The following is a 12,847-nucleotide window of genomic DNA, read 5'->3' as shown; positions in this document are numbered from 1 at the left end:
TAGATCTTTTCTCTCTAGCCTTTGAACTCATGTAGACATTTATCAATAATATCAGTTGCTGAGAACTTGAGCTACAAACTTTATTCCAGAAACCCAATTCTCCTCGAATGCTAACAAATCAATGGTCCTTTTTAGCTTAACTGGGGAGTAGATTAATATCCCACTTTTTGGTCTGCCATGTTTGTGATCCCTAGTGGCTGGTGTCCGATGCTCAAGGTAGCCTTATATTGGAAGGCTTGTCTCAGCCCATGTTTCCTAGACGGATATAATGTTGTGGTTCTTTAAGAATGTGATCGCATATGAGGACTGGAGTTTCTGCATAAGGCCCTTAATGTTCCAGGAACATATGGATAGTGATGGCGTGTTAACACAAGAGGATGCTTGATTACTGGTTCCATTGAGGCTTCTGCTCTACCAGTCGTATGGTCTGTGATTTTCACCTTTTGTTCCCTGTGATTCGTAATGAAGCATTTTTTAGTATTGAAAACTGCTTCTTCGTGCCAGACACTGTAGAATCTTATGAACTTGCTAATAAAATGGGATAGCCAGTATTTTTCTGGGGATTATTTTGATACCTCAAGAGCTGAATAGCTCTGTCCCGCATAAGATTTGCTGTTCAACTGTTGTTGAGATAAATGTTGCTAGTGTGGGTTCTGTAATTTGATGACCTTTAGGGGGAAGAAATTATATTTATATAATGTCACTGAACCCCAATCTACTCAGTTTGGAGGAGGGCTTAAGCAGCTTAATGATGTTCCCTCTAATTAGCCTATCATAGGGACCTTGCGAGGGAATCGCCAGTGTGAACAGCAGCCTGGTGTCTTGATTTGGCAAGGCAGTTTCCTGTTTGTTCCCTTTATTGGAACTCAATCCTCCTTGGGTCTGCTCTACCTTGTGTCGGTGCAGTGTTGTTTCCTGCCCGCACTCCTCATGAGGAACAATTTTGTGCGTTGCCTCCATTTGCAGGATTGGGGGTCCCTGGTCCTTTGTGATCGTTACTCTAATGGAGTCCTCAGGAAGTAGTATTGGGTCATCATTGGAAGCTTTGTAGAAATTGGATTGCTCCATGATTACATTTCAGAGGGACAGTTAATTTTGTACACTCAAGTTCTCATTGTCAATCATGATTGTTGTTGCTCCCACTCCACTAAGGGTGTGAGTCCGAGATGGTGGGGTAATGCCCACTCTGGTCGACTCTGCTATGGTTGGTTGAAGCTGTGTATCCCTTCTGCCTGAACCTTTGTGCAATTAAGGTTGCCTTTGCTCACACTTAAAGCAGGATTCCTTCAACTTAGAGTCTGTGGATTCAGATACAGCATCCAGGGTCAACGTTGGAGTAGACTGTGATTGTGAAGAGCTGCTTTCTACTCCATTTAGGTGGACGGATTCTTCTCTTCCCCTTGCAAATATAGAAAACAAGTCACGAGTTGCGTGTATGATGGGACCTTTGTTTTTTGTGCTATTTTCTGAGCTTTTTTTTACCTCTTGCTGAGGGGGTCATAGTGGGGGTGGGTTATTAATAGCCATCATGCCCGGTGCTATCGCTCTACAACCACAGGAAGTCTTCACAGAAGTCAAGGTTGTTATCGGTGGCCCTGGCTAATCAGAGTTGCACTTCCAAAGAGGCTGGTAATCTCTCCGGGGCTTTACCCTTATATTGCTGGTGGGGGTGCTAATGCTGTTGCTTTCACTGCTGCCACGGTGCTCAAACTGGGTTAGGGGACTCTTTTTCAATATTAGCTGTTATAGCTGCATCACTGTGCGCTTTAGAAGCTTGGTGGGGCTACAACTGTATGTTATAGACCGTGAGCAGGTCCCCTAGGGAGTTTCTTGATTTTGGTCAAAAATGTACTGAGGGACGTTGGAAGCGAAGACAGACTGTCCATTATTATGGAGCAGCTGCATACTAAGTGTTCCAAGTTGATGTTTGATTGTGCTCTTATAATCAGTTTATTTAGATTGTCTAATTCGTTGTCTATTCTTGCTGTGTACACCACCTGTGTGTTCAGAAGGTCAATTTGGGCATCCTGTTGAGGGAGCTCCTTAAGTGGGGATGTGGCATCCAGAATAATAGGGACTTATCACTTGATATGGCAATTGGTGAGACGTTGTGTACAGAAAGGCTCATCCAGAGAGGTGACTGATGGTCGGCCTTATCTTGAGTGGCTGGTGTTGTCTGTAGTGCAGCTCTTTCCACGGAGTTTGCAGATTTTATTGCCTCATTCACCTCTTCTGTGCTGCCTGGTTGCCATCCAGTGTGGGTGAATGTGTGTGCACCATATCATGGGCTACGAATTGTGCATTGATCCTGCAGCTCCATCAATGTGTGTTGATAAAAACAAAACATAAAGAGAATATAATAGAGCAAACCTATGTTATGGTGCAACTACATGCAATATCATCCTTGAAAAGGTGACATGCACTGAGGTATTCCATGTTAGAGTGCCAATTAATGGTAGTAAATGCACATATTGCTATCTAGCCTGAATGCCTACACACATCATAAGTTCAAATAAGCCATCTCTGTTGGCGAAATATGTGGCGCATGGAAATGGTAAGCACATTCTTACTTGAAAGTCATCACACTTGTTTGGCCAACTCAAGCTGGCCTTGTGATGATCCTAATATAGGTGAATATGATTTCCAAACACTTTTCTGCATGTGGTATGTGCATGTGCCACAAATATAGTGCCAGGCACCAAACCCAGATATGGGAGGTGTGTGCACCACAACATGATATGTTGATTGTTGGCTACTTTTGTCTGCTATATCATGTCATACACATATGAACAGGAGACCTATTGGCCAAGCAACATGCCTTTCATATCTAGACAGTGAATCTGTGAGGTGGATGCCACACACATTGTAGATTGGCTGAAGGAGCTACTGTATGTCATTCCCTGAGTATGTATTACGTCTGTAACACATCCTTTGTCAGGAATGCATACAAATAGTATGATCTTCAAGTATGGCCATAATAATGTATGACAATGTGTATAACATTTGCATCAGAGTGCAATATCTGTGAAAGTTAAATGCCTACTATATGGTACCTATATCAATGCTAGAATAAAATGAACTACAATACATTTTGATAATGTGAAGACACCCACATGTGAAAATATGTCTGAGTATCTCACCGCAATATAGTGCCTGGTTATCTCATAGCAATATATTGCCTGTCTTAGTGTCCGCACCACAAACACAAGGTGCCAGACATACGTGCACTGTTAACATACAGACCTAGACTTCTGTCCAGGCCTGCACTCTCCCCAGCAGCGCCGCCTAAACATCTACTTGCTCCAGCCTCTGAGCCTCCTCTGAGCAGGGTTCGTGCCAGCAGCTTGTCTGGAGTCCCGCTGCTTTTTTCCCACCGCCGTCCCCACCTCGCCTCCCGTATCCCTGCACTGTGTATCTGTCCGGGTGACTGTTTTCTCATTGTCTTGCCCTCTGTTAATTGTGTGACTGCATTTTTAGTTGCCCCCTGTTCATTTCTGTACCCGTCCTGCCGTGAGTGCTTGCTTACTGATTTTCGCACCGCTGCTGCCCCTGCGGCCCCGCCTACCGATCCAGTCCGCTCCCACCCCCACCTCTTCTCCCACCCTCCTCCCCTTCTTATGGCAACCGCTGCATGGTCGCACTGCTGGCGCGCGTAAGACAAGCCCGTCTGCACCCGTATGAGCCTGGACTGCGCTCAGCGCCAGACCCCCTGGCCCCCGCGAGCGCCACAACACCCGACACCGCTACGACGCCAGAACACTCCAAGGGTTCAACGCCTGACCATCCTCCACCTGCTTCCAGGCCACCCCAAAACTCACCCACGGACCCTTCACCTACCAAAACTGCAGCTACACCAGCTAGAGCACACCTGCACGTCCTGCCCATCCCAACACTGTTGGTCACAACCACCTCAGCTGCATACTACTCAACACCCGCTCAGTCCACAAGCGCGCCGTCAAACTCTGGGACCTGCTCAACTCCTCCACCCCAGGCGTCGCCTTCCTGACAGAGACCTAGATGAACAACTCCTCGGCGCCCGACATAGCCATAGCCATCCCGGACGGCTACAAGATCACCTGCAGGGATCAAAACAACAACAGACCAGGAGAAGGAGGAATCGCCATTGTCTACAGGAACACCATAAACATTTTGACCAACTCCGAAGACTCCCTCAGCATGGCTGAAGACACCTACACTTCCAGATCCACATCGATCACAACACCACCCTCAGAGGAAAACTTGTCAACAGACCTCCGAGAACGCCAACGACAGCAACTCCACAACACTGATCAACAACCTCACCAACTTCGGACTCAAACAACTCATCACGACACCCACCCTCTCTGCCGGTCACAGGCTTGCCACATCTTCTCCGCCAGCGACCACGTCACCTTCAGCCACACCACCGAACTCCACTGGACTGACCACCACTGCATCCATTTCTCCTTTGAAAAACACAACACACACAACCAATTGCAACGTATCCCACACTGCAGCTGGAAAAAAGTCACTGAAGACCAGCTCAACACCACACTTGCCCGAGACCCTCCACCCAAGCCTTCCGATACCGAAGCAGCAGCCAACAACTTCAGACAATGGATCGACGACTGCACCAACACCCTCGCCCGATAAAGAAACCCTCCAACAGGCGCACCGACACAAGAGCCATCTGGCTCAACGCCGACCTCCAAAACTCTAAGCACACCTGCAGAAGACTCGAGAAACATTCGCACAATCACCAAACACCAGACAACCACGCCGCCCTCATAAACCTCAGACGGAAACACTACAAACTCATCCAATCCACCAAAATAACCTCCTTCAAAGAAGGCATTGGCAACAACGCGCACAACATCAAAGAGGTTTTCAACATCGTGAAAGAACTTGCCATCCCCAGCTCCTGCTCCAATGACATACCGCCATCACAAGAACTCTGCGAATCCCTGGCTACCTTCTTCCTCCGCAAGATCGCAGACATCCACAACAGCTTCGACACCAGGACACCGACGACAGGCCCCACCACCCCTGACTCTGCACCCACCAAGCACATCGACCCTCTACTCTCCTGGCACAACGTCAACGACGAAGACACCATCAAAATCATGAATACCATCCACTCTGGTTCACCCTCCAACCCCTGCCCTCACCACACCTTCAACAAAGCAAGCTCCATCATCGCACCCCAACTCAGGAAGATCATTAACAGCTTCTTCGAGACCACCACCTTCCCAGAAAGGTGGAAACATGCTGAGATTAATGCCCTTCTCAAAAAACCCTAGGTGGACCCAAATGACCTCAAGAACTTCTGACCCATCTCCCTGCTCCCGTTCCCGCCAAAAATCATTGAGAAGATGGCCAAAAGACAACTGACCCTCTTCCTGGGGGAGAACAACGAACTGGACTTCTCCCAATCCGGCTACCGCAGCAATCACAGTACCGAAACTGCCCTCATCGCCGCCACTGACGACATCAGAACCATACTGGACAACTGCGAAACTGCGGGCCTCATCCTTCGGGACCTCTCATCCGCCTTCGATACCGTCTGCCACAACACCCTGCGCACACGCCTCCATGACGCAGGGATCTGGGACAAAGCCCTGGACTGGATCATCTCCTTCCTCACTGGCAGAATACAGAGAGTCCGCCTCCCCCTTCATGTCCGAAGCCACCACAATCACCTGCGGCATACCCCAAGGATCATCCTTCAGCTGACCCTTTTAACATCTACATGGTACCTCTCGCTAACATTGTACGAGCACACCACCTCAACATCATCTCATATGCCGACAACACCCAGCTGATCCTCTCCCTCACCAAGGACCCGACCACCGCCAAATCCAACCTCCACGAGGGAATGAAGGCCGTCACAGAGTGGATGAAAACTAACGGGCTGAAAATGAACTCGGACAAGACGGAGGTCTTCATCCTTGCCTCCACACCCTCTGCATGGGATGACTTCTGGTGGCCGGCCACGCTGGGTGCTGCCCCAACTCCTACCAACCACGCACGCAACCTGGGAGTCATCCTGAGTCAACGCTCTCTATGACCCAGCAAGTCAACACTTTCTCCTCCTCCTGCTTCAACACCCTCTGCATGCTGCAAAAGATCTACAGATGGATCCCCACCAAAACCAGAAGAACGGTCACCGAAGCACCCATCAGCAGCAGGCTGGAATACAGCAATGCCCTCTACACAGGAACCAGAACCACACTCCAGAAGAGACTCCAATGCATACAAAACGCCTCTGCATGCCTCATCCTTGGACTCCTTCGCCACAGCCACATCACCACCCACCTGAGAAATCTGCACTGGCTCCCGGTCAATAAGAGGATCACCTTCAAGCTCCTCACCCACGCTCACAAAGCGCTCCACAACACCGGACCAGCATACCTCAACAAATGACTGTCCTTCTACACCCCGAACCGCCAGCTCTGTTCCACTGACCTCGCACTAGCCACCGTCTCACGCATCCACCGAACGACCACCGGCGGAAGATCATTCTCCCACCTCGCCGCCAAAACATCGAACACCCTCCCCATCCACCTGCATCAGACCCAGGACCTGCTGGCCTTCAGGAGACGTCTCAAGACCTGGCTGTTCAACCTGTAGCTGCTCCCCCCTCCCTCAGCGCCTTGAGACCCTCACTGGTGAGTAGCGCGCTCTACAAATGTCTGATTAATTGATAGATTGATTGATTGATTGATTGATTGATACACATGGAACGCATTCCAAGTCTATAAGCATGTCAGCAAAGATATTTTGTGCAATAAAAGTGATCCTTGGAAGTGTTTACCTACGTTACACCAATCAATACACTCTACCACACACAAAAGGCTTGTTGCATGAATGAAAACACACTCATTGGCCCATTGTGTGATGAATTGCACCCGGAGTGATGGGCAGAAGCAACATGTCAACGCCAAAGCATCAAAAACAATGCATTGTACATTGTCATGTGTTAAGTGTAACTCATGCATCGGCTATTTCTCTGGAGGTGCTTCAGAAAAAAACAATGCTTTGGTAGGAAAAGTTATGCTCGAGTAGGAAGTGTGCCACATCCACCAGGGAAATTATGGAATGACTCTGCCATACTACAAAACCAGGAAATGTGAAGTTCCTTTCACTTTCACTTACAATCTATTTGTCTATGCTGGCTGGTGGAGGGGATTGGTGTGTGAACTTATGAAATGTACTGTTGTTTGGTCTTGTTAGTGTCTCTGCTGTCCCTGCTGTGTATTTAAACTGTTATTTGTGTTGCTTATTTGTAATTTGTATGGTTTTGTCCAGTGTATTGCTAAGTGTATGTTGATTTAGGGGTCTCTAGTTTTAGGGGTAGAAAAAGGGTACGTTTCTGTTGTGTTAGGCTTTAGGGTGGGTAGTTTGGTTAGGGAAATGTCAGGTAGCGGCAGAGCCAAAGGTCTGGTGGAGCAGTTGTGTGGCCTGCTATGGCTGGATGTCCTCAAAATGCTACCCTACATGAGACAGGTAAGAGCGTTAGGAGAAGGTCCGGTACCACATGAGCTGTGTGTTCAATGTACAGTTTATGGTCCAACAACTGAAGCACCGACGGGCATATGTGTCAACCGGGAGGAAGATCTCCTTGATCACCTGGGAACTGAAGTTGGTGGGGCTATTGGCAAACCCCTATATTTCATGAGCTTGTAGCTGTGTGGCTTTACCAAAGATCTAATTGCTTTTCAACATGAAGGGCCAGATATGTATTTGGGGTAGTTTAGCATAATACAGGGTAACTGTAGAAACATAGGATCTACTTCTTATGGTTCCCCCCACTTTTTGCTAAATGTGTTTTTGACTAGTCTGAGTGGGACCCTGCTTATCAGGACCCCTGTCTATCTGCTTTCTCCCTAAACTGTTATGTTATGTACTTATGTACACTCCAGATCAGATACTGAGGTACCCTTATCAGTCCCACGTATATGGTATGTATGTACCCAGGGCATAGGTACCCCAGAGGCCTCCCATGTGCTGAACATGTAGTATGCCACCCATAAGAGGCCATGCAAAATGGAACTACAGTTCTGCCATTGCAGCCTCTATAAGTTGGTGCATGCACCACTTACTTAAGATATAGGTTTACTATATCAAAGGGTCACTGCACTTAAAACCTATAAGTCACCCCTACAGCAGGCCTTAACAATTCTGAATGCTAGGTGCTTGGTTCTAAGTGAGAGGGTGCCACTTCATGAGCAGAACACCCTTTCAGCCTACAGATTCCATTCTCCCGGGTTGTCAGTGAGACAACCATTTACGACATATAGAGTGGCATTATGCGACCGCGTGATGACCAACTCCAAAATGGATGAAACAAACCCTATTGTGTTTGGTGTCAAACATATTGGAATCAAACACTCACACCGGTAATGGTGTGGGAGTTATGATTCCACCCCTCAGAAGTGAGCTTTGTTGGGTACCTGGTGTTCCTGGTTCCAGCCTTCTATTCCTGGGAAGCACAAAATGGTTCCTGCTGACCAGAGACACATTTCTGCCCTCCTGCTGCTAAGCCAAGTTTGAGCAGGGAAAAGTAGAACAATAGGCATCTTGTCACAGGGAGATGTGACCACCTCCCAGACAGGATTTAGTGTATTAGGGCTGCGTGGGTGCGCTTGCCAGGGACCGAAAGTCTACACGAGGAGCACAACTGGTGTCGTTGTGCATAGTGCAGTTCAAATCAGTCCTGGGAGCCGTTGGCTCCTGCTCTGGTGCGAAACTGAACAAAGGACATAGGAGTAACCTCCCCACTGTCCAGACCCTCCCCAGGGAGAGTCCCATGAATCTGTCATACCCTCTCCTGTGGGTATAAATGGGCTTACCTGGATGTAGGACCCTAGATTCGACGTGGAGAAGATTCTAAACTGTCATGGGGCTGAGCCTTGCATTCACACAGTGTTAAGTTGACATGAGCTTATTAGAAGTTTAAACACCATTTTTCTTTTCTGCTGCCTTTTGCACACGTCACACACTTTATTAATTGTTTAGAGTTTAGCAGAGTGTTTTGCTTCACACGAAAATAACATGTTTTTCTACATTAGTAGCCCTGCTTGGTATGCTTAGTCTGAACAGTGAGTGCCGAGTCCTTCAATGTTATTTTAATACTGGTTGTTGTTCAGACTGATCAGTACACGTTCTAGACATAAGACATATGCAGCTGCGGACAGCTCTGATATTGGCGCATTTAATAATGCACTGCGTAGGCATGGTCACACACACTTGGAGAACATTCGTATGCTGAGAGCTTGAGGATAATTTGATGTGATCCACTTCTGCTAAATACCAGAGGGATGGGGCCGCCTATGTAATCCCAAAGAGACCTTCTATATTTATAAAATAACCCACTAGCAAGGGAGGGTGAAATATAGGTATATATTTAACCTGTTTCCATTTAAGATTATAACATGATTTCTCCCTTTGTATTTTATGGAATAGTAACTATGCTGACAATCTTGTTTTTAATAAAATGTCTGCTTGTATTAGCTAAGGTGCTGCGCATGAGAACACGGCATTAGAAATAAATATTTCAAACTTGTTCGTGTCTCTTTTTTACTCCCTGTTTTGGACTGGTATGAGAGTATAACGAAAGAGTGTTCTTGTTTTCCACATTGCCTGAGGTAACCTAAGTCGCATGTTCTGGGTTGTCTAATCATTGGTATTTTTGCATTATGACGAACAGCCAATGGGACACTGATGCTAGTCTGGTAGGGGATTTTGGGTACTAAGGTGAGTTTTGGCACACCCTAATTCACTGAGATCCTGAGTCTCTGTGCACAGTTCTGTGTAGGAGCAGAATCCATGCAACAGAAACAGAAACCACTGATTTTCGACTGTCTCAACACTCTGGACTTCAATGTACTTTGTTTGGGACCGACTTCGTCTCCCTCTCTGTCTGAAGCATTGTCTGTGCCTGTGCGCCATACAGGATCTGTGCAGGACCTGCGGAGCATCAAGGACAATCAAAGATATCTCCCTTGGAGTGAAGGAGTCACTCCCCTGAACTAGCAGGCACTGCAACACTGCTGTACGGTCTGCTGACCTGGAGCTACTATGGAATCCGAAGGCTTTGGCAACACAGGAGTTGGGTTTCTACATCTCTCAAGGTACACCAAGTTGGAGGTCAGAATCCCTCGTGGGGGCTGCAATACTCGAACCCCTGTGCACAGTGTACATTTGCAAGTGCATATGCTTGTTGGTGTTTCCCAAACAAGTGCAAAGGACTCAGAGAAGCGCCAATCTCTGGCACCATTTCATACCAAGAACTCTAGGTCCTCTCGTGACTTCTGTGCCACTGGCATGTGGTCCATTTGAGGGACAACTTTACCTTTCTTGGGCTCCCCTGGTTACGCAAGGCTTGCCCTGACTCCGCTGTGTTTGGTGTGACTCCTGGACCTTGCTGGTTTGAACCGTACACATCCTTGACCTTCTGCGTGGGTTACCATTGTCATGGCTTGTTGATGATCCAGCCGCTCACCGACCCCTCAGTACTCGGCATCCCTCATGGGATAGCTAATATCTGGTCCTGGTTATCCTCCACATCCCCTGGTCCCTGTAGCTGCAGAATCAAGAACTGAAGCACCAGACATTGGTGAGTATTCGTCTACTGAGCCCTGGTCACTCATGAGTGACCCAGACTCTGTCCCCTCTGCTTTCAGGTACTCTTCGACAAGAATCCACCTTTAGATTTCCAACAGACACTTTTATCCCTTTCAGCAGCGGCTCCTCTTCCAAGTCCTCTATTGGGTTCGAGAACGGTTTCGGTGCAACTTCAGGCCTATGCACCTGGCTTGGGATAGATAACTTGGGAACCTTGTGTAACGACCGGATTTTCGGACCAGATAGAATCAGCTCACCAAGACACCACCAACCCAGTCGAAACGCAACCACCTCCCTCCTCAGGACCCATCTATCCAGGCACCTGGGTACCTACCTGAGGATGGGGAATTAGCCATATACAAGCTCATATCATCAGAAATACCACTAAATCTATAGGGATTACTAGGAATACTCACTGATTACTAAGGACGTCCATGCCCTACACCACACTCATACCTTATAGTCTCGCGGCAACTCAGACCCAGACTATGCTACCCTCCTACTCATAGTGAAGGGGGCAGTTCCAATAACTTACCATTACACACTGACACACTCAGTGCTCTCTCAAGCCACAATCCTGTGGGTATACGCACTGTGTCCTCCCAGTGCTCTCACTATTTCATACATACACAAGCCACAATCATGTGGGTATACACACTGACCACAATCAGTGCTCTCACTAACGCCACCTTCCCTAGCAGCAATCTCATTACACACCATATCCCCCCGGTGCTCTCTCAAGCCACATTCTTGTGGGTATACACACTGACCACAATCAGTGCTCTCATTAACACAGATACACAACGACGATCACTTTCCTATGAATACCTTCAGCTCTCTCTCTCTGTTGGGAAGTTTCTCTACCTACTGGGAATGTCTCATATATTTTATGTGGTACACAAGAATGGCCAAATTACACTGTGTAATTATTGTCATCTAATACAAGTTCTCCTCTCCCCCTCATTATTCAGTTACCATTTACCTGTCTGGGAGTCGCATCCGTCCACATGATAGCACCTGACTAGAAGAAAGGTTAACCTTATTGTAATAACAACATACACACTGGTTCACTAAGAACTGGGGTTCCTTTATTACAATAATAACCATACCAATATGATACTGCACTATAACACATAGCCTGAAGAGTTAAAGGGGAATAGACACATACACAGATCTGTATTATAATGGAAAGCTTTATTACTATAACACATCCACATGTAACTAACAGGGACTGTAAATAGCTAAAGAGGGAATGGATTATGCTGCACACTGCTGAAAGAAAAAGGATTAGCAATACAATAGGGACAAGGTTAATGTTTAAATGTAAAGCAAACTAATATAACAGGACAGATATCACCTGATTAGTATGAAGTCTTGCTCTAGCTGTCATCTGGGTTCCTCTCTCGTCTGTGCCTTAGCTCGTCTCAGATTCTCCCCTGCACTCTTGGACACGCATCTGCGCTGATCACTCTGCACTGGATTCCTCTCCCCCACGAACTTTCTTCACCTTCCAGCTTCAGTCTAATTTCTGCCGCTCTGATAACCGTTCGCTCCACTAGCTTCTTCACTCTGTCTGATTATCTCAGCTCCAATGTCCAATTCACTCCAGTTGCTCCCACAGACTAATCCACAATATAACTTCAGTCTATTCCAAAAGGCATCACTTCGGACTCCAGCTGATCTCAACTCCTTCTGATAAGTAACTGCTTCTGACTGCTTCCTTCAGATCCAAACATCATCTCACTTCTCTCTGTTCAAAACACCATCTGCTCACAACTGCTTCTGACAACTCCAGCAATCATCTGTCTTCTCTCCCTCCAAGCATTAACTCACTTCTCTCTCCAGCTTCAACTGTCTGACTTCTCTCTGTTCCAAGCATCGACTAACTGACAAACTGACAAACTGACACTCCTCCTCTTCAGCACTTCGCTAATATGGAATGCTCTCTCCTCATGGAAAGATCCAGCCAGTAGCCTCCTCCCACCGGATCCATGTACCAGGCTCCTTGCTCCAGACGCCCCAACAGTGACCAGCTGCTTGTTTCGTCTAGAAACTTGAGCCCAGGGAAACTTCTTGATTAGATTCAGCTCTGGCCGGTTCTCTCCAGTTTGCAAAGAGCGAACAACACCTCATAACTAAAACATCACCTTTACCCTGCAAGCATCTCAGTCTGCAGGGACAGAAAGCAAAATGGAGTCTCCCTAGTTCTGGGCCTTGTAGGCCCGAAAAGGACTTAATTCTA

Source organism: Lissotriton vulgaris, chromosome 2_1, assembly GCF_964263255.1.
Source record: "Lissotriton vulgaris chromosome 2_1, aLisVul1.2, whole genome shotgun sequence".
Taxonomy (NCBI): domain Eukaryota; kingdom Metazoa; phylum Chordata; class Amphibia; order Caudata; family Salamandridae; genus Lissotriton; species Lissotriton vulgaris.
The sequence above is the reverse complement of the archived record's forward strand: the minus strand, read 5'-3'. Positions refer to the sequence as shown.